General features: G+C 36.5%; 1 non-coding gene across 1 annotated transcript; it reads left to right on the plus strand.

Moving 5' to 3' along the window:
• Positions 1-3,038: 3,038 nt before the first annotated feature.
• Positions 3,039-3,145, plus strand: LOC114033235. Its single transcript, XR_003567942.1, has one exon. It is a non-coding gene; the product is annotated as a U6 spliceosomal RNA (small nuclear RNA).
• Positions 3,146-22,883: the final 19,738 nt, after the last annotated feature.

Raw genomic sequence — 22,883 nt, forward strand, 5'->3', positions numbered from 1 at the left:
ATATAAACTAGTTGAAATGAATGTATAGCAAGTGAAGTGAATAACTCAGTATTGGTTTTTATTTAGTCATTTTCAGTCATGTCCAACTCTTCATGACCCATTTGGGGTTTTCTTAGCAAAGATATTGAAGTGCTTTGCCATTTCCTTCTCTAGCTAATTTTACAGATGACAAAACTGAGGCAAACAGAGTTAAATGACTTGCCTAAGGTCACACAGCTTATAAGTGTCTGAGACCAAATTTGAACTCAGAAAGATGAGTCTCTGACGACTCTAGGCCTGGTATTCTGTTCACTGAGCCGCCTAGCTCTGCCAATACTGGTTAGGTGGACGGAATCATTATATAGTTTTTCCACATGTAAGGATACATACTTTCTAATGACTATGTATTATTATTACCATTGATGGAAGTTTTGTGAATGTAAGTTATAAGAACCCAGTATCTGATAGCCTATAAGAAATTCCTATTCACTCCTTCAACTGAGTCTTAAATATTTCAAGGTGTGAAATCTGCTGTGTGTATTGGGCATATTTTTGGATTGTTGACCCCAAAGGATTGTTATTTTTATGATGTATACTAAGGATTTGTTTTGGAGATTCGAAGGGAGGGGGTGATTTTCCCCTTTTAAGCCTTGAGGTTTTTATCAAAACTAAAGGATAAACAAGATGAAGAAACAGGAAATTTCATTCTCAGTTTTTTCTCATTTGTGCAGTTTTTTCCCCCACTCCCACCCCTTCCCTGAATATTTGTTAGAGAAGCACTGCCCCCTACTGTAGACATTTGTGTCACACACTAAGATAAAGGAAAATCTTGAATCACAGGATTGAGAACTGGAAAGAACCTTAGAAACCATTTTATCCCTCATTTTACATATGAGGAAAATGAGACCTAGAGAAATTAAGTGATTTGCCAAAGGATGCGCTGACCAGGATTACCAGTCTGGCTAAATTCTGACTAAGTAAACTAAATTTCAGTTAAGAAAAAAATATTCATTTATTATATTCTTATTTATTCACAGGCTTCCTTCTGATCCCCACAAGCTACCTCAGTGAATTAAAAAGCATGTAGTCAGTCAGAGATTTTTATGTAAAGATCTTAGTTATAGCGTATTAATTCTGTGGTAGACAATGCAATTATGGAATAACAACATTACAGAAATTGGAATTGTAACAATCCTTAAGGATCATCTACTTCAATGCCAGCAGTGTGCAGATGAAGAAACTGCAGAGGCCCAGAGAGGTGAAGCAACTTGCTTGAGGTCACACAGAAAGTTTGTAGAAGAGGCAAGTTTCCTGACTTGAATTTCAATGACTTCTCTGTTATGTAATACACTTGCCTCCACAAGATTGTTCACTGGATTGGGATTAACCAGTTGTTTTGGTTAAATGCAGATGCAGCCTTAAGATGCTAAAACTGATTCCCTTAAGGGAGAAGAGACAGTTCAGCTTGAATAAGATTCCAGACAACAAGGTTAATCATAGAGAAAGTGTGAGGACAGTGTCTACCATTGCAGTTCAAGAGTGGAGAAACCTGAAAAGGGAAACACAAACCCCCAGTGGTTCAGTCTTTTTTTTTTTTAGTTGTGTTCAACTCTGTGACCCTGTTTGGGGTTTTCTTGGCAGAGATGCTTTGCCATTTCTTTCTCTAGCTAATTTTACAGATGAAAAACTGAGGCGAACAGAGTTAAGTGACTTGCCTAGGGTCACACAACTAGTAAGTGCCTGAGGCTAGATTTGAACTCAGGAAGATGAGTCTCTGATGACTCCATGCCTGGTACTCTATCCACTGTGCAACCTAGGCCCCTGGTGGAGCCTAATATAAATGATCACAGAGGAGGCATTTGAAATATTCTCCCATGGGAGGACAAAATGGGATAAAAGAATAGGAACCAAGTTGTCAATAAAATGGCTTTTGCAGCCTCAAACCTTTTTTTGGAAAGCAGGTCGGGTATAACTTCCACACATAATTTACAGCCTATTATGCCATTAAAAAAAATTTTTTTAAGGCATTAAGAGTTAAGTGACTTGCCCAGAGTCACCTAGCTGGTGTCTAAGGCTGGATTTGAACTCAGGTCCTTGGTATTCCAGGGCTGGTGCTCTATTCATTGCTCCTCCTCCTGCCCCCACTGAGATCTTTATTATTCATAAGAGCTAGCATTTATAAGGTGTTTAAAGTTTACAGAGCACTTTACAAATATTAGCTCATTTTTACCTTCACAACAACTCTGGGATGTATTATTCACATTTTACAGATGAAGAAAATGAGGCTGTGTGACCTTGGGCAAGTCACTTAACCCTGATTGCCTCACCAAAAAAGCAAAAACAAAAAACAAAAAACAGTTACTCGGAAATGACTGGGGAAAATGATGGATGGACCAAGGAGACAATTCATTCAAAATTTCAAACAAGACAGGCTGAAAGAAAGAATTGATTTTCTTCCATCTGAAAGAACTGTCAAACAGTTAGGGTACATTAATCCAGGCATGCATATAGCTAAGTCCACTATCAACAAAGGGAAAAACCACAAGAGACAACAGATTTTGTAGGTGATTTTAGCTTAATTTTGGTGAGAAAGTTATTGGGTCTTGAAGATAGTGAAGATAATTTCTTCTCTCTGGACAGGTAATCTTCAGCACAGCTTGCATTCATCACTGAGTTTCAGATGCAACTGATGGTTAGGTAGACTTTCAATCCCAGTAACCATCTAGCCAGCAATACAACTACATCTCCTTTCCCTTGTGTTCTATTCCTGCAGTTTAATTTTTTGATGGGGAGAGGTATATGGTATAGTAGATTTCTTGGCCTTGGAGCCCAGAAAATTTGGGTTCAAATTATTTTTAAAAATAATTTTTAAAATTTAATTTAATTTTTAATTTATGGAATAAAACAAGTGTTTCCATCACATAACACTATAAAAATATGATTGCATATGAAACTGTAAATCTATTATGCACATTCCTTTTAAATATACAACAAAATTATCATGTAAATTTATTTTTATCTTCCCTCATGTTCTCTCTCCCATTTAGAAACAACATTTTTTGCTCAAATGGTAGCATGTAAACTAAAATTGGAAATATACAGAGAATATTAGCATGGCCCCTCAGTAAAGCTCAATGAACACATTTGTAAAGTATTTGATTTATTTTATAAAAACAAATTGAAAGAAAAAGAGAGAAATTACCTTTCAAATCTATGGATAGGGAAGGAGGGAATGAACATTTATTAAGCACCTACTATGTGCCAGTCACTGTGCTAAGCACTTTATATTGTTTTGTTTGATCCTCATTATCGTGTAGGGTAGGAGCTATAATAATCCCCATTTTACAGTTGAGAAAACTGAAGCACACACAGATTAAATGATTTGCCCAGGGTCACACAGCTAGTAAATGCCTAAGGATGAATTTAAGCTTCAGTCTTCCTGATTTCAGGTCCAGAACTCCAATGAGTCAATGAGCCAGCTAGATGCCATACCTCTGCACAGGTGAAGAGTCCATGACCTAATAAAAGATGGAGAGGATCACAGAAGATGAAATAGAAATTTTTGATTACATAAAATTTAAAAGGTTTAGTGTGTATATGGCAAAATGGATCTCGATCTCTCTCTCCATCCATCCATACATCCCTTTTCCTATCCTTCCCTCCCCCCAACCCCCAACTTGCTTCAAGGTATGCAGGGGCACAGGGGCACAAACTGATTACAAATGGCTTAAAGATTTGCTAGCTTTGCCCAAGTGCACCTACCTCCAGCATCTGACTCATATAGCTTTCTAACTGGCACCTCCATAGACCTCTAAGGGCCCTTCTGGTTCTATTTCTTTGTCTATGTTCTCAAAGATCCAAAGTGGATCACAAAGACCATCTAGTCCAAGGGTTCTTATCCAGGCATCTGTGAATTTTTAAACAATATTTTCATAGCTGTATTTCAACGTAATGTTTCCTTTGTAATCATCTGTATTTTATCTTGCGTGCTTAAAACATTATTTCAGAAGGGTCCTTCTCAGAGGTTTCACCAGACTAAATGAATGAATAAAGCATTTATTAACCACTTACTATGTGCAAAACACTGGAGATACAAAGCACTTTGGAGATTGCCAAAGGGGCCCATTATACAAAAAGGTTAAAATTTCTATTATTAGAAATACAATCTATTTTTCTAATTTCTCCATTTTACCTTGAGAAAAATGAGGTCATAAAAGTTAAGTGACTTGCCTAGGAGTACACAGTAAGAAGCAGAGCTGGGATCTGAAACCAAGTTCTCTGATTATTGAGCCAAAACTATTCTTTCAGTTGACTCCTTTTTTTCCTTTCTTTTTATTATTTTTTTTAGGCAATCAGGGTTAAGTGATTCGCAGCTAATAAGTATCTGGGGCCAGATTTGAACTCGGGTGCTCCTGACTCCAGGGCTGTGCTCTATCCACTGCCCCTTATGTGTAACCCCTTTTTTGTTAGAGGCAATTGGGGTTGTCAACTGACTCTTAAGACAAGAACCTGGCCTTTTAAAACAGAGCCCAGCAAAAGCCCTACCACTTTGCATTGGTACTACTTTCCTTCAGCTCTGGTTCTATCACAGACAGCTATTTTAGTCTCATCCCAAGTATTAGCACACCCCATAATGGATTTATTCCTTCTCTCCTCCCAAAGATAAGAGAAAGCTCTCAGATCAGTGGGAATGTTAGTTAATTCCAGCTGGCAGAGACGTTCACTATCAGAAAGATCATGCCTCAGAATGAACTAGTTCTGTGACTGTGGACTAGTCATTTAACCTTTTTCCCAGACTGGGTTTCTTCACCCTAGAAAATGACAGGATTGGATTCAACGGCCTCCATCATCCCTTCTAGCCCTAAATCTATTATCCAAAGGGAGTTAGTTCTAAGAGTCTGGGCTTTTCCTAGTTAGTTCTCTCAGTTAGTCTACAATCTCTAAATACTTCTTCATGGGTTTTCTCTAGAAGACTGAACCAGGAGCCAGCAGTTGAAAAGCAGGTACACTATAAGGCTCTTTCTAGAATGAAAAAGTTTGGAGAAAACAAACATAGAAAAGCAGATTAGAGTGGATCATCCTGGTCCCAGCCAGAATTAGAAGACAAGGGATTTTCATGAGCAGAGAGAATGGGGAGGAATGGGATCCCAGGGCCTATTTTTGTGTTCCTTTCCATTCTATTCTTTTCATTTTTATTGTCAACTTCCTGATAGCATTTTTTAAGAAAAATGGGACTCTGGTTGTTTTTGACTAAACATTCTAAATAGCTATTGACTTTTTCAGTAAGTGCTGAAACAGTCTGTAGAACACACTGCTAAATTCCTTTGACTATTAATAACTTTCTTTCCTGTCTAATTAGCATAATAATGCTGTTCTCCCCCCCTCCCCCATGTGGTATGAAAGTCACTAATTACACATGAAAACTATACCTCATTAGAGGCTTTTATAACTCATTGGCACCTTAATGAAATTCATTGAAGCTAGCAATATAATGAAAAAGTTGTTAATGTGGTGCAAATGTTGGGTTTTATTGACTTTTGCTTGGTGTTTGCAAAAACAAGCCCCACATGATAGGAATACAATGTTATTGGATATGTTAAATAATAGAAAGGAACTTCAGGTTAGGAGGAAAACAAATGATCCCTTACAAAGAAGCTGACATTGGTTGGCTAGGGGCAACATACATGCCTCTGTTTAATCTGTTGTTTGAAATTCTCTGGGCTTTGAGAGGGTGCTGTGAGTAATAATAATCTTGATTTTGGGGGACCAAAGATAGTATTCCTTTTCCTCAACCCATTTCAAATCTTAATATTCATCAAAGCTTAGCTACATAATCAATGTCAGCTATTACAATTATTATTATAAAAGAAGTAAAGCATGGGGAAAAAATAACATCTTTTCTAAAAATTAGATAATGACTTTATACCTTGGACTTAGTTTTGTGTCTCATTCTCTCCTCAATTGCATAGGGAAAAGAGTTTGGAAATAAAGAAACAGAGATTCTAAACCCCAGGGTACATGAAAGTTTATGAACAATGATTAGGTTTAATTTAGTTACTACATATTAAATAGGTAGTCACATAGACTTTCTAGTTCAAAGCTAGAAAGGGATATCCTTCAGAGAGATACAGGTCTTAGTGACTGGGAAATACGGTTTAAAATTTGAATTAAGGTAGGAGACGGGAGGTAGCTGAGAGAGGTTCTGCTTTGTGTTAAGAAGAACTTGGTACCTAGATTTAAGAATCTCCTTCTGGAGAAGAAAGTCCTCTCTAGTCAAGGCTTGGAAAGAATCAGAGACAACTCCTTATGTAGAGAAAAACAAAAATGGCTTTTCTTCAAGTTTATTAAACAAAATTTTCTTCCTAATATGTTGGCTAGGTGCGTTAATGGTTTCAACTTTCTAAAGGAACTATAGCAGAAAAAGCTTCAGGGTTTTAAATTAAAAGAGTATGGTAGAACCCAATTCTCCTCCTCTGAGGAAGAGCTAGCACCCTGTCTGAAGCCAGAAACTGGAAGTAGAAAGGAGCTCTACAGCTCCATGCCCACTGGAGCAGAATCTGGCAGTGATCAGAAATATATATGGGACTGATGGACCAATAATGAGGAACAAAAAGAAGACTAACAGGTAGCAGTGGCTAGCAGCTGCCGTGTGTTTCACTGGGGCTGTATCCCTGAGGGAGACTGTGTGTCAAGCGGAGACAAGGAAACACTTAAGACCAACAGGGTGCAGAGCCAGAAGACGCAATATGAACATTTCCGCCATTCCCATAGTATTCGGACGCATGATATTGTCCTTCAAAAAGCTGCCCATCCATGTTCCCTGTATCACCTGTCTATATATGGGGACTAGATGTATGTGTTCCCTAGCGATGTATCTCTCCATGAATGTTCCCTATATGTGTCCACACTTCCCACTGATGGTGTATTTGTAGGAAAGTGTGCTCCAAGTGTATGGGGGGTGTTATTTCTATGTTTATTACTTTGCTGTCATTAAATGCTTTTGATCTGAACTAATTGTATCATAGCGTATCAATGGTGGCTAGTGAGCCATGACTTTCAGTGGATGAAAATCTCCGGAGTACCTTGAACCTGGAGCAGACTTTTCTAGGGGACCCACGTGTAAATTTAGGGATAGCCCCAAGAACTATATAATTCACAAACTATCCCAGTCCATAGACGTAATGGATAGAGTTTTGGACCTGAAGTCAACCTGAAGGTGGGAAGTCAGGTAGAGCTGAGTTTGAATCTTACTTGGGACACTTAGTAATTATGTGACTGTGGCTAAATAGTTTAACTTTGCTCATCCCCAATTTCTTCATCTGTAAAGTGGGTGTAATAGCACTACCCACCTCAGGTTCTTTTGTGAGATACAAATGAGATACTATATGTAAAATGCTTTGCACACATTTAAGTATTAGCTGTTATTGTGATCATCATCACCCTTTCTTGTAACCTTCTTAGGGATATATAGTGATTTATAGAGCTATGACTTCAACTCAGATACTCCAACTCCAAATTCAGAATTCTCTTCTAGTTTTCTTCCATTTCACTCCAAGCCATCAAACAGCTATGAAATTGATATTCCTAAAGCACTAGTCTGTCAATGTCACTTCCCTATTTAATAAGCTTCAATGTCTCCCTATTGTTTCTATAGTAAAATATAAAATCCTCATTCTAGAATTTAAGACCCTCCCATTTACCGTTTGGGAAAGCTAAGTGGCTAGAATGCTAGGCTGGAGTCAGGAAGACTCATCTTCCTGAGTTCAAATCTGGCCTCCTCAGACACTTACTGGCTATGTGACCCTGGGCAAGTCACTTAAACTTGTCTGCTTCAATTTCTCATCTATAAAATGAACTGGAGAAGGAAATGGCAAACCACTCCAGTATCTTTGCCAAGAAAACCCCAAATGGGATCACAAAGGGTCAGACATGACTGAACAACAACGTTTGCATTTTAGATTTATTTCATATTCCTCCCCTTCATACTTTTCATAACTGCCCCCAGAATGCAACACTCCCTTTCCCACTCCTGTGCCTTTGCAAAAGTGAACTTACTTGAGTGAAATGTACTCCATTCTCACCCTCTCTTTGGGAATTCCTCACTGTCTTCAAGGTACAGTTCATAGTCCATCTCCAAAAAAGACCTTTTCTGATTTGCCCAGTTGTTAGCACTCTGTCTCTCTCTTAAAATGCCCTTATATTTATTATAGATAGTGTATATAGATTAGATACAGCTCTAGATGCTATAAACATAGATATGGCAAAGTGTCCCCCCCATCAAATGTAAGCTCCTTAAATGCATGGACTATTTTGTTTTTGTTTTTGTTTTGTTTTGTTTGTATCCTAAACCCCTAGTGAAAAGAATTAAATTTGGCAGGTACTTAATAAATTACTGTTGATTGGTTATATCACCAACTGAGCTAAAAGAATTTCTATAGTATAGCATAATGCATTGCAATAAAGACTTAAAAACAAGTTTGGTACTTCACCATACATAATACCATAAAACTGCATATTAAATATACAACATTTCAAATAAACAAACAAAAAAACAGTTCTCTGGTGTCATAGCAGAGCCACACCAGAACCCAGATCTCCTGTTTCTTTGCCTAGTACTCATTCCATTTCTCTGTGCTACAGGCCCCTTCCTACCCCCAACCTCACTTGAAATTTATCTTCTCTCAATTTACCACCAACACCATCACCTAGAGCCCACTGCCCCAGAAAAGCCCTGGATAAAAGCGGGGAGGGTAATGGGATAAGGAAGGAGTATGTTAGGGAAGAACTTCATTTGTTGAGGTTCTTTTGGCTGTTTTCCTTTCAAAGACCTAATGGTAATATGTTTCTGAAATTTTCAGTGAGAAGGAAAATGTTGTGCCTTTATTTTTAGATCTTGTTCTGCCACTGCTTCTGTGATTCCTGGCCAGAATTAGTAGATTGCATAGTAAGCTACTTGACCACAAAGATCATCTTATACTTCTTTCTTATTTACGTTAACTGTAAGAATTACTGTTATAATTTTTTTTCATATTCTAAACAGCAGAACGTACAGAGCTGAATAAGTAGGAGGTATTCAATGAATATTTTTTGAATTGATTTGGTGGGAATTTTCAACCTATTTACCATGCATCATGTTTATTCCTCATGGAACACGGTCAGCATAGCAAGTCTGAACTATTCATCCATTCAATAACCATTCAATAACCCATTTAATTTATTTAGGACCTAGCTTCCATAAAGTAAAACCACTATGGGAAAAGTGAAATATGATGAATTAAATTAGCATAAAATTCTTTTATCCTCATCTTTTTTAAAGTAAAAATGCAAAAAAAAGTGTTTCATTTCCTTTATTTGAACAAGTGGAAAGATTCTAGAACTGGGTGATGAAGTTTTATTCATTGATATAGAGAGAGGAGGTCTGATCATTATTTGGTTTGGTAAAGATTCCTTATTTGTAAAATTATTAAGTTTTATGAGATAAGTTCTAAAGTTTTTCACAGTTCTGTCCTTGATCCTATGGAAGAGTGTCAAAGGACAGATGGAATAAAGATGAAAATAAAGGGGGAGGGGACATCCAGGAGGTGACATGAATCTTGCATGGGGGTTTCAATCATCCATTTCTATGGTTTGGTCTCTACCTGTAATTACATTGGCCTACCATTATAGATAAGTACCACTTTATGGGTTTTGGTTTGGTTTGTTATGAGGCTGAGTCTCCCTAGCTTGCCCAGGATGGTGGGGCAGTGACAACTCAGGCACTCTCAGGGGCTCACAGTAGTAGGGATGGACTCAGTGTGGATACACAATCCCATTTAGCTGTGCTGCAGCTCAGAACTTTCAAACTCAAGTTATCTACTAGCCTAAGCCTCACCAGTAGCAGAGACTATAAAAGCGTGCCAAAGTGTCCAGACTGCAAATTATAGTCTTAGAAGAGTACCTAGTGCATTGAGAGGATAAACGATTCTCCCAGAACCACTCAAACAGAATATGTCTACAGTAGGACTTTGAACCCAGATCTCCTGACTCTATGACCTTCTTGATTATCACTATGCCACATTGCCTGCAACCTACCCATCTTGTAATATGAATCTAGCAGAGTGCCTTGAATTAACACTCAAATTAATCGCCTTTTGGCCAGACGTCTCTTGACAAACCTCATCATACTTGGCTAAGCCCCCGCTCGACCAGTAGATGTGGTCTGTAGCCAGAACCATTCTCAAAGTCTCTCCAGCTTAGTGAACTCTGCCGTAACTTGTGCTCTGCTGTCAGGAATGCAGATTCACCCTGGTGCCATGGTGAGGAATGCTTAATCAATGTTTATTGAATTAAATGGAATAAGGGATAATGTCCTAAGCTTCTCACAGCTAATGCCTGTGCTCTGCTTCTTCTTCATCCCTGGCATCCCTTTGCACTTAGTGGATTTCCCAACAGATGTTGACTGACTGATTGCTATCAGTGCACATATTATATAATACATGAACAGTCTTGGCTGAATGAAGAATTTCAGTTTGGGGATTTTTGCAGACTTCTCTAGCTTTTGAATTATGAGGCAAAGAAAATGCCCACCTGTCTTTTTCTATATGTCTGGTAATAAAGCTCTGTCCCATCTGAGTTGTACATGGTAACAAGAACATAAATGTAATACATTCTGACACCTGGGAGCAGGGGTGGGGTGGACTGGTAAATTACTTAAGTCCCATTGCCCTTTTTACAAGACTAGGAGCATTAACCACTGTCCTGGCCCAGTTCCAGTTCAGGTAATTACATTCTACCCTAAATTCCCACTATAGTTATAATTGCATAATTTTTTTAACTTCCTGTTTAAAACTGTTGTGGGCTTGAGCTTGGTTTAAACAGTTGCTTCAATGCCTCCACCTCTGGAGTGAAATTCAAAAGACTGTGGAGGAAGCCATGTTATAGCCTGTGCTATCGGGTTTTGTTTTACCTTTTTTGTCTTCTTTTTTTCTTTTTTGAAATCATTTTGGATGAAAAGGAGCTAAGTAAGTATAGAGTTTAAAAAGTGTTGTTTTCTTCTTCAGCAGTATGATAGATGACTGCCAGGATTAGCAAGTTATAGATGTCTGATTTATTTTTTAAGACAGAAACTTCCTTTCAGTCTCAGAATGTTAGTGAAGAAAAGGACCACCTAGTCTAACTGCTTCAGGAAACTGAACCAAAAGAAATGAAGTAAGAAATGAGTCACATAATAAGTTCGTGGAAGCACGGTGATGGAAACACATCTCTACACGAAATCTAAGATTTTCTCCCACTTCCTGCTTCAGAGAAATCAACTGACTTGTTAGCAATCAATGACACTTCATTAAAAGCCTATTGTGTGCTTAACACTGGAGATATAAAGACATAAATGAGACAATCCTTGTCCTGGAGCAGCGTACAGTCTAGCCAGGGAAGACACCATGTACAAAATAGATATGAGGTAATTTGTAATGAGGGTGGCAGTGAAGAAGTATCAGAAAAGGGGTCATAGATTTATAGGATCATAGGTGTAGAGCTAGAAGAGACCTTAAAGACCATCTAGGCTTCAATTAAAATGGGAATTCTTGGCAATAAGTGATACTGACAATAAAATAAAATAAAATAGGAGTTCTTATTTTTTTTATTTTATTTTATAGACCTCTTTGACAGTATGGTGAAGGTTATGGACCCTTTCTAAGAATAATTTTTTAAATGTATGGAGTTACAAAGGAAACCAACATGATTGAAGTACAGCTATCATTTTTTTTAAAAGTTCACAGATTCCATGTTACCAATCTATAATTTAGGAGGTGATATTTGGGCCAAGCCATAAAGGAAACTAGGAATTCTGAGAGGTCAAGGTTCATCTGATTTTTCATATGCCAGTATCTCAGACCAAGCTACATCTCCAACCCTTGTCCTCCAGGTTTTGAATGATATCCAACCTGGTGGCAACAATTGGTAACTCCTGAATGAAAGATGACAGCTCTCACTTACAACAACCCCTGACTGTAGACATTTGGTGCTCTGATGTACTGGCCTTGGTCAAGCCTCTTCTACAGTTTCCCCAGTTGTAAAAAAAGGACAATAATCAAATTATCCCCTACTTATAGGCTGTTATAAGACTTGAATGAGATAATGCATGAGAAAGCACTTTGTAAACTACAAAGTAGAACATTGCTCTAGAGGTCTGAGCTACCTTGAGCAGATGAGATTCAGGAAAAGTAAATTTCTTTGGAGGGCACATGGTCACCTTGCCTTAATGGCAGAATCTGAGGGGACAAAATGAAAGTATTGGGCCAAAAAGATCAGAAAATTTGGGGAATGGACTCTTTACTCTTTCACCTTTACCCTTGCAAAAGAAAGTAAGCATTTTTTTCTATTTCTCCCTGACCCTCCTATAATTATTATTTTTAAAAAGCACTCATCTTCTGTACTAGAGTTCACTAAATAAAAACTATAAAATTTTCTGCAGTCTCTGTAGCATCCTACATGCTATAAAACATCCCATGTCTTCTAAGAAACTTTATTCATATTCTTCATTCAGAAATGGTATTGGAGGAAAAGTAGGTGAAACAATTGCCAGATTATATATATATATATATATATATATATATACACACATACATACACACACACATATATATATACATATACATATATGTGTATGTATGTTCTACATATGTGTATATGTAGAATATATATCCTTTCTTCTATTAGAATATAGTTAACGGGGGCAGGTAGGCAGCACAGTGGATAGAGCACTGGCCCTGGAGTCAGGAGGACCTGAATTCAAATCTGGCCTCAGACACATAACACTCACTAGCTGTGTGACTCTGGCAAGTCACTTAACCCCAATTGCCTCACACAAAAAAAAAATAATATAGTTAACAAAATAGAGAGCAATATTGATATATGAAGTTTAACAATAGCTTTGTAATTTGGAAATTAACATGAGTATACTACAGTAGAAAATTTGTAAGCTTTAAGGTTGACCTCAGTTCGATTCCCAGGCCTAGGGTTTGCTATCTGTGTGTCTTTGGACGAGTCACAAATACTCAGTTTCTTCTTTTGAAAAATTAAGGGGTTGAATAAAAGGATCATCTCTGGTCAATTCTCAATTTAAAATGCTAATAACACTATCAAGCTCAAGACCAGAGTGCGTCATGACACAAATGTTTTCTCTATATTTAACCCAAGGGTAAAATTGATAGGGAATTGTGCTTTTGACTTAAGTTGTTAATTGAAAGGTGAAATGGCCAAAACTATGAGTTTAATGTTACCCTTTTTAATGCCTTACCTGGACATAACCATCATTATTTCCTTTGACTTCAGCTACAACTACTGCTCAGTGGTCTGTGATTACCAGTCCCTTAAAGGGTCATCTTCCAAATCCAATCATCAAAACTAAAGTAAGCATGGACATATCCTTCATCCATTAATTCAAAGTGGCTGTCAGATATTCTGACTACCAGCAGGATGGGCAATCAGGAGTCCACAAAAAAGGGAGAAGAAGAGCTTTCTGTCATTGAAAAAAGAATTTATAGCAAGAGAGAACTGCATCTGTTGTTTAATCTCTCACTTGAGTGCTAATGAGGTCAGTAAAAAGAAACCTTGGCTTTTGGTAGCAGTTATTTTTAATATGCCTGTTACATCTATAAAAAATGAAAAATTGAATTTCTGATCAAACCAAAGTTAATCAATCAAACAAGTATTTATTAAGCACTTACTATATGCTAAGTAAGCACTGGGCTCTGGAGAAGAAAATGGCAAATTTCTTTGCCAAGTATCTTGGCCAAGAAAACCCCATGGACAGTATTGGCATGCTGTGATCTATAGAGTCACAAGGAATTGGACATGTCTGAACAACTGAACAACAAGCACTGGGCTAGGAGCTGGGATACAGACAAAAGTGAAAGAATTGTTGGCTCCCCGTGGCTTGCATTCTAATGAAGGAAATAATAGACATAAATATGTATGTGCATGTTTGTATATATTGTGAATACATATATTCACACATATTTGTGTATTATGTGTATTGTGGATATGTAGACATTCATATGTATATGTAAATATATGTATATACATGTGTATATGACATATATATTCATAAAATATGTATATAAAATATATGTATATACATGCGCATATATACATTTTTAAAAAACATTTATGAAATGCTTACAATTTATCAAGTACTCTTTTAAGAGCTGTGATATAAAGACAAATGTAAAAAAGTCATTGCTTCCATGTAGTTTATGCTTTAATGGAGGAAACAACACATACGCATATGTAGATATGACATATATGTATGAATACACTTGTATAGGAATTCATTTATACAATATGTGTATGCATATGTGTGTACAGATTACTATATGCTAAGCACTGGAAATACAAATATAAAACTCTTATGCTAATTCTCTTATTCTCTTATTCCTAAAATCTCTTATGCTAAACTCATAAACTCTTATGCTAATAGGAGAGGCAACATATATAGAATATTCTAGATGGAAGCTAGGTGGACAAATCCCATGGTCCCTAGTGTACAGTGACAAAGCAAATGTGAATACCTCTTCTCTACTACATAGAATATGTGTAAAGCATATACATGTTAACCTTATAGAAGAAGGCACTAATAAGCACAGGACTTAGCAGGGGACAGTTAGCAGAGCAGAGATCAGAAACCAGGAAAGGCTTCATGCAGAAAATAGTACATGAATTGAGTCTTGAAGGAAACTCAAAAATTGAAGAATTGAAAGGCCTCAGACCAGGATAGAAACTGAATCTGAGACCCTTATTTGGGGTCAGAACCATATAGCTACTAGCCATTTCCATTCCTATTCCTCCTAGTGCAATATAGAGCCTCAGGCACACAAATGCTCCCTGCCCTGGTAGACAGATGCAGATTGTCTATGCCCAGGCATTTCTCTCTTTCTCAGTCAACACTGGATATGTGGTCCTGCTCAAGATCAGAGCAACAGAGCTGCCAGTTGGCACCTGTTTCTACTTCCTGCCTAGAGGCCCTTCCTAGTATCCTGCTGGATCTCCAAATGCCTCTTGCCAAAGTACACAACCTCTGGACCTGGTTGTATCCTGAGCCTGAAAGGCTCCCAATGCCTACAGACCTCTGTGTATCTCCCTATACTGAACTGAGATGGAAAAATGATACACTGTGTTTTGTTTTGTTTTGGTTTTGTTTCCTGATCATGACTTTGGTACTCTTTCTATGTATTTGTTAGAGCAGTTATGAGAAAGAGTTGGGTTGTATTCCTATTTCTCTCACAATATTTGTTGTCTTTGAGCAGGGCATAATTAGATTTTAGGCAAAATATGTGCAGATCCACTCAGTGAGGCAGAAATCAGTATATGGAAGTATATAGCCAGATGTTACATTAAGGAACTGCTACCCCACCCCTACTCCACCACCAACTACATCACTTTCTCAAAACATTTGTTAACATAGATTGTAGGAGCACAGATATAGAACTGGAGGGGGCTTTGGAGATCATCATCTTACATGTGATGTAGCTAAAGCCTCTAGAGGATAAGTAATATATCCAAGGCCATCCAAGCACTGTTGTTACCCTGATATCAGTGCTATGAACCCTATCGTTCTACTGAAGGGTTTTGGATAAGAGATAAGATGGGAGATTAATTAACTCACAAAACAGATTCATTTTGCCTAGCAAAAGATACTCAAATATTTCTTGGGAAACCCAAGGAAAAGAAGTGTTACAGGGAAATCATCACCTAACCTAAGCGTGATCAAGCTAAAATTAAATTAATGGTACTGGGTGCAATGTTTTCATCCACCATTACAATGGCATTAATGGAATGATGATGAACAGACTGACACTCTCAAAGGGAGCTTCTCGAAGGGAATGCTTGGTGACCAAGAGGAATTGGCTATTTTTATCACAAAATACTCATTGGGCTTCACTGCTCCAGGCCATTTTCTACTCAGCCATCAAATTGATCTTTGATTCTGGGGCACCTAGGTGCTGCAGGATAAAGCACCAGTCCTGGAGTCAGGACAACCTGAGTTCAAATTTGGCCCCAGGTGCTTACTAACATGTGACCTTAGACAAGTCACTCAACCCTGCTTGCCTCAGTTTCCTTATCTGTAAAATGAGCTAGAGAAGGAAATGGCCAACCACTTTACTATCTTTGCCAAGAAATCTCCAAATGGCATCATGCAGACTCAGACACAAGTAAAGTGACTCAACATCAACCACAAAGTGATTCTGACAATATCACCCACCTGTCCCTCATTCAATCAACTCCAGTGGTTCCCTGTTACCTCCAGGATCAAATAGAAAATACTGTCTGGCTTTAAAAGCCTTTCATTACCTGGCTCCTTCCAGTTTTCTTATACTTTGCTGACCAACCCCTCCCCCCCACACACACACAGAGTGATACAATGACATAAGCCTCCTTAAACTCAACAATCTATCTCCTCACCAGCTCTCTGGTCTCACATGAAGTGTCTCCATCTGTAAGAAGTGTTTTTCAGATCTCCTTATTCTTAGTGTTTACCTTTCCTATGAGATGGTGTCCGATTTATCCTGTAGTAAGTATCTTGTTTATACATAGTTATTTGCATGTTGTCTCTCCTATTAGACTATAAATTCCTTGAGAGTAGGGAAATTTTTTCTTTTCTTTTTCCCCCTTTCTTTCTATCCCCAGTACTCAGCACAGCCACTGGCACATAGTAGTTACTTAATGAATGCTTGTTGACTTACTGGCTTGTTCACTAAATCTCTTGGGGCTCACCACTGATTAAGAGATGCTACTCTTCAGATAATAGATGTCTGTATATTCTGTGAAGAATACAGGTGCCACTATTGCTTGGTAAATAAACCAAAATCTCACTAACAAACCTTCAATAAATGTTACTTTTGGCATATGCATGATCAGCTTAATTTTTTTTTAATTTCATCATCTGTACACAATAATTTTGGAGACCTTTCGTACAGTTTAGAAGCAATAACATGGACCAGCAAGGGCTTTAGAGAAAATTCATCTAATGAGGATAATAAATTGAGTTTTCAGCTTGCTCAGAGCATCATTTGAGAGGTCAGCCTCCTGATGCAGTAGTTGAAGTTGTATCCAGTTTTCCAGGATATGAATTTGAGAGCTATGATCATTTGTTTCACTTCATCAACAACTAATTAAATGTGATGCCCCAACAGCAGAGGTTGCTTATCAGCTCACCAATTCATATGATAAATTCTTCAAAATTCTATCATTCTTTTCAATAGCCTGTTATTTTAAAAAATAGTGGACATTTCTATTTAGTTAAAATCATTTAAATTCAGCCAGTCTGAAAGTGGAGAGGGAGGGTAAATTTGATGATCTTTCAAGGTCCTTTATAGGGTCACATTACTAGTAAGTATCTGATGCTGCGTTTAGACTCATGTCTTACTAATTTGAAATCCAGTGCTCTATCTGCAATGCTACCTAGTTAGCCTTTCAATTAGAAAAAGAAATAAAAACAAAGACAGAGAAAGAGGACAGAGAGAAAGAGGTAAAGAGACAAAGGGATCTATCATAGCCTGGAAAAATAAATATTCTTCACCTATTTAGTTACTTCTGCATAAAGCCAAAAAGAATTTTCTGAATAATAATGGATCATGTTTAAGGATCAAGAATGTTCCAGAGAGTGAAGCAATGGGATATTTAAGCATCTTGAAGACCTCCCTAATTTGAGAAAATCCTTCACTTACTGAGTTCTGCTCTGAAAAACTCTCATTTTGAGAACCTGGGGGACACCTCCTCACCATGATGAGGCATTGAAATAGTCCTAGGATACATGTTAGAAAAAATTGAAAATTAGGAAATCCAGGGGCAGAGCCAAGATAGTGAGTAAAGAAAGCTCTCTGCTGTACTATCTCAACATTCACCTCAATAACTTTAAAATAATACCTTAAATCAAGTTCTGGAGTGGTAAAGTCAATAAAAGGTCACAATGAAACATTCTTCCAGCCCAAAACAATGGTGGAGGTCAAAAAAAGAGATTTGTTACATGAAGGGGTGGAGGCTGGTCCAGAGCCCAAGTGGATGGAACACCCATGGAGGACTGGATGGTGGCAAAAGAAGCAGCAGCATCTTGAGAAGCTCTCAAGCCAAAAAGGGTAAGGACACCTTGCAACTGGTCAGAAAGAGATTACAGGGTACCCTTGTGCTAGCACAGGATGTGCTTTTTGACAGCTCCATTGTCTATAGTCACTTATGGATCATAGTTCAAGGTGGGAAGGAGTACTATTGGTTGAGAGAAAGCAGATGCCCTTAGGGGCAGGATCACTTTGGTTCACAAGTAATCAAGGACCTTGAGAAACAGTATCACTTCTAGTTCAAAGAAATTAGGGACCCTGAGGAATAGTATTAATTGCAGTCCCAAGGGAATAGGGACCCTTTATAGGTAAGCACCAGAGTGCAAATCAGGAGAGAAATGACCACATCTCCACCCAAATCATACCTCCTTGGAAGCAATGAAAACTTCTAAATCCCCAGATCTAATTCTAAAAATAGCAGTGTAAAAAGACTTGAAACTTGAGACAGTGTCCCTTATCCTTCACACTGGCAACAGATCCCAACTTTAAAATAAAATTCGAAATCAAGAAATAGGGTGGGAAAATGAGCAAACAACAACAAAAGGACCTGACTGTAAAATTCTACTATGGTGATAAGGAAGATTAAGATGCAAGTCAGAATAAGACAATGAAGTCAAAACAGCTACAAGCAAAGCCTCAAAGAAAAATATTTGAAATGGACACAAGAACATAAATTCCCAGAAGAGGTAAAAAATGATTTTCAGAATGAAACAAGAGTGGCAGAGGAAAAAATTGGGAAACAGATGAAAGCAAAAGAAGAAAATTATGAAAAGACAAGTAGCAGCTTAGTAAAAGAGGTTACAAAAAATAATAAAGAAAATAACTCTTTAAAAAACAGAATTGACCAAATAGAAAAGGATGTACAAAAACTCACTGAAAAAAAAATTCCTTAAAAGTTAGAATTGAACACGTGGAAGCTAATGATTTCATGAAACCTCAAGAAACAATAAAACAGTCAAAAGAACGAAAAAAATAGAAGAAAAGGTCATATATCTCATTGGAAAAGCAAATTATCTGGAAAATAGATCAGAGAGATAATTTAAGAATTATTGGACTGCCTGGAAGTTATGATGAAAGGAAGAATCTAGGCATCTTCTTTCAAGAAATTATCAAGGAAAAATGACCCAATAACCTAGAACCAAAGGCTCTCAATATAAATGGAAAGAATCTACCAATCAACTCCTGAAAGAGATCCCAAAATGAAAATTCCCAGGAATATTATAGCTAAGTTTCCTATCTCTGAGGTCAAAAAGGGGGGAAAAACTTCAAACATCCAGAAAGAAACTATTAAAATACTGTGGTGCCACAGTCAGGAACACAGAAGATTTAGTAGTTACCATGTTGATGTAGTGAAGGGCTTGGAATATGATATTTGTGGTGGGGAGGGGAGAACAGCTGGGATTACAACCAAGAACAACATACCCACAAAAATTGAACATAATCCTTCAAGGGAAATGGATATTTAATGAAAAAATATTTTCAAACACTCTTGATGAAAAGATCAGAGTTGAACAGAAAATTTGAATTTCTAAAACAAGACTCAAAAGAAACAGAAAAAGATAAACATGAAGGAGAAATCAATCAGGTTAAATTTTTTACATTTCTACATGGGAAGAGATACATGTACCTTCTAAGAAAGTTATTATTAGGGTATTTAGAAAGAGGGTGTGGAAATAATTCAATGTGTTGGGATGATGTCAAAAAATGGTTATGCCAGAAAGAGAGATGCCCTGGGAGAAGAGAGAAAAAAATGGGGAAAATTATCACACAGAAAAGAGGCACTCAAGGAAGAGCTTTTACTATGAAGGGAAAAATGGCTGGGGGAGGGGAAATGTATGAACCACATTCACATCTAAATTTCTTCAAAGAAGGGAAAATATGCACACACACACACATACACAATTGGTCATAGAAATCTATATTACTTAATAGGGAAGTAAAAGGAAAAATGCATAAGTGAAAGGGGTTGGGTATAAAAGAGAGGGCAGAAAAAAGAAGATAGCAGTCAGAATCAAAACAGTTTAGAGTAGAGACAGGATTAAAAAAAGAGCAATGAATAAACAGAAGAAAATAGAATGGAAGAAAATAAACTGTGAATAATTATAACTGTGAAAGTGAATGGGAGAACTCACCCATGAAAAGGAAACTAATAACAGAATGGATTAGAAACTGGAATGCAACAATATGTTGTTAATAAGAAACACTTGAAACAGAGTGACATACACAGAATTAAAACAAGGGACTAGAGCAAAATCTATTATAATTCAGCTAAAGTAAAAAAGGCAGGGGTAACAATCATGATGTCACACAAAGCAAAAGATCTATTAAAAGAGATAACCAGGGAAAATATATATTGCTAAAAGGAACATTAGATGATGAAGTAGTAACATTGGCAACTGTATATATACCAAATAGCACAGCATTCAAATTCTTAAAAGAAAAGTTAAATACATTACATGAAGAAATATGCAGTAAAATTATACTAGTGGAAGACCTCAACTTTCCGCTCTAAGGACTAGAGAAACCTAATCATATAATAAATAAGAAAGAAGTTAGGGAGACTAATAGAATCTTAGGAAAGTTAGACATGGTAGACATCTGAAGAAAATTGAATGGGAATAGGAAGAAGTGTACCTTTTTCTCAGCTGTACATGACATCTTCACAAAAATTAACCATTAGTTAAACATAAAATCTCACTACTAAATAGAGAAAAGCAAAAATATTCAATGCAACTTTTCAGACCATAATACAATAAAATTAAATTTTATAAATGACTGTAAAAGGATAGATTACAAATTAATTGGTAACTAAATAATTTAATCCTAAAGAATAAATGGATCAAATAACTAATCATAGAAATGATGAATAATTTCATTAATAAGAGGGGATATAGCCAAAGTTCTACTTGAGGGAAAATTTTATCTCTAAACACATATAACAATAGTAGAGAGAAAGTGCAGATCAGTGATTTGGGCATAGAACTAAAAAAAAGAAAAATTTAAAAATTCCCAATTAAATACAAAATTGGAAATCCCGAAAAGCAAAGGAGAGATTAATAAAATTGAAAGTTAAAAAAATGACAGATAAAACTAGGAGCTGATTTTATGGAAAAAAAGACAAAAAAATAGATAAATAATTGGCTGATTTGAGTTAAAAATGAAGAAAACCAAATAACTGGTATCAAAAATGGAAATGATGAATGCTCCACCAATGAAGACAAAATTAAATCACTTATTAGGAGTTATTATGCCCAAGTATATGTCATTAAAACTGATAATCTAAGTTAAATGGATAAATATTTACAAAAATATAAACTGACCAGATTAGCAGAAGAGAAAATAGAATACTTAAATAACCCCATCTTAAAAATTGAAATTGAATAATTTACCAATGAACTCCCTAACAAATATCTTCAGGTCCAAATTCATTTACAAGTGAATTCTATTAAACATTTAAAGAACAATTCATCCCAATACTATGTAAACTATTTAGAAAAAAATAGGTAAAGAAGGAGTCCTACCAAATTCCTTTTAAGGCACAAAAATGTTTCTGACATCTAAACTAGGAGGAGCAACAACACAGAGGAAAAAAAACTATAGACTAATTCCTTAATGAATATCAATGCAAAATTTTTAGATAAAATGCAAGCAAGGAGAATATAGCAATATATCAAAAAGATCATGTAATATAACCAGAGGGGATTAAAACCATAAATACAAGGCTGGTTCAAAACTAGAATAGCTATCAAAATAATTGACCATATCAATAATAACAAAAATCATAAGATTATATTAATAGATGCAGATATTGCTTTTGACAAAACATAACACATGATCCTCTTTTTAAAAAAAACAGAGGGGCAGCTAGGTGGCACAGTGGATATAGTTTTGGCCTTGGAGTCAGGGATGCCTGAGTTCAAATCCAGCCTCAGATGCTTGACACTTACTAGCTGTGTGACCCTGGGCAAGTCACTTAACCAAAATTGCCTCACCAAAAAAAAAACAAACAAACCAAAAAAAACAGAAAGCATAAGAATAAGTAGAGCCTTTCTTAAAATGATAAGTATTATTAATCTAAAACCAAGAGCAAACATTATCTGTAATGAGCATAAAATTTAAGCCTTCCCCGATAGATCAGGGATGAAGCAAGAATGTCCATTTTGAGTACTATTATTTAATATTGTACTAGAAATGCTAGCTATAGCAATAATATCAGAAAAAGAAATTGAAGGAATAAAAATGGGCAATGAGGGAACAAAACTATTGCTCTTTGGAAATGATATGATGGTATACTTTGAAAACCCTAGACAGTCAACTAAAAAAACTAGTTGAAACAACTGCAGCAAAGTTGCACATAAATCATTATCATTTCTACATACTACCAACTAAACCCAGCAGTAAGAGATAGAAAGAGAAATTCCATTTAAGAGAATGTCAGATAATATAAAATACTTGGAAGTCTTCTTGCCAAGACAAATCTAGGGATTATATTAACTCAATTACAAAATATTTTTCACACAAATGAAGGCATATTTAAGCAATTGGAGAAATATTAATTGCTCATGGGCAGGCTGAGCCAATATAGTAAAAAAGACAATTCTGTCTAATTTAATTTACATATTCAGTGGCATACTAATCAAATTATCAAAGAATTATTATATAAAGTTAGAAAAAATAACAAAATTCATCTGGAAGAACAAAAGGTCAAGGATATCAAGGAAATTTTTAAAATGTTGAGGAAGGTGGCCTAGAATTTTCAGATTTCAAAATAAATATTACAAAGCAGTAATTATCAAAACAATCTGGTACTAG

Source organism: Vombatus ursinus, unplaced genomic scaffold (genome assembly GCF_900497805.2).
Source record: "Vombatus ursinus unplaced genomic scaffold, bare-nosed wombat genome assembly UNPS02006779.1, whole genome shotgun sequence".
NCBI classification, from domain to species: domain Eukaryota; kingdom Metazoa; phylum Chordata; class Mammalia; order Diprotodontia; family Vombatidae; genus Vombatus; species Vombatus ursinus.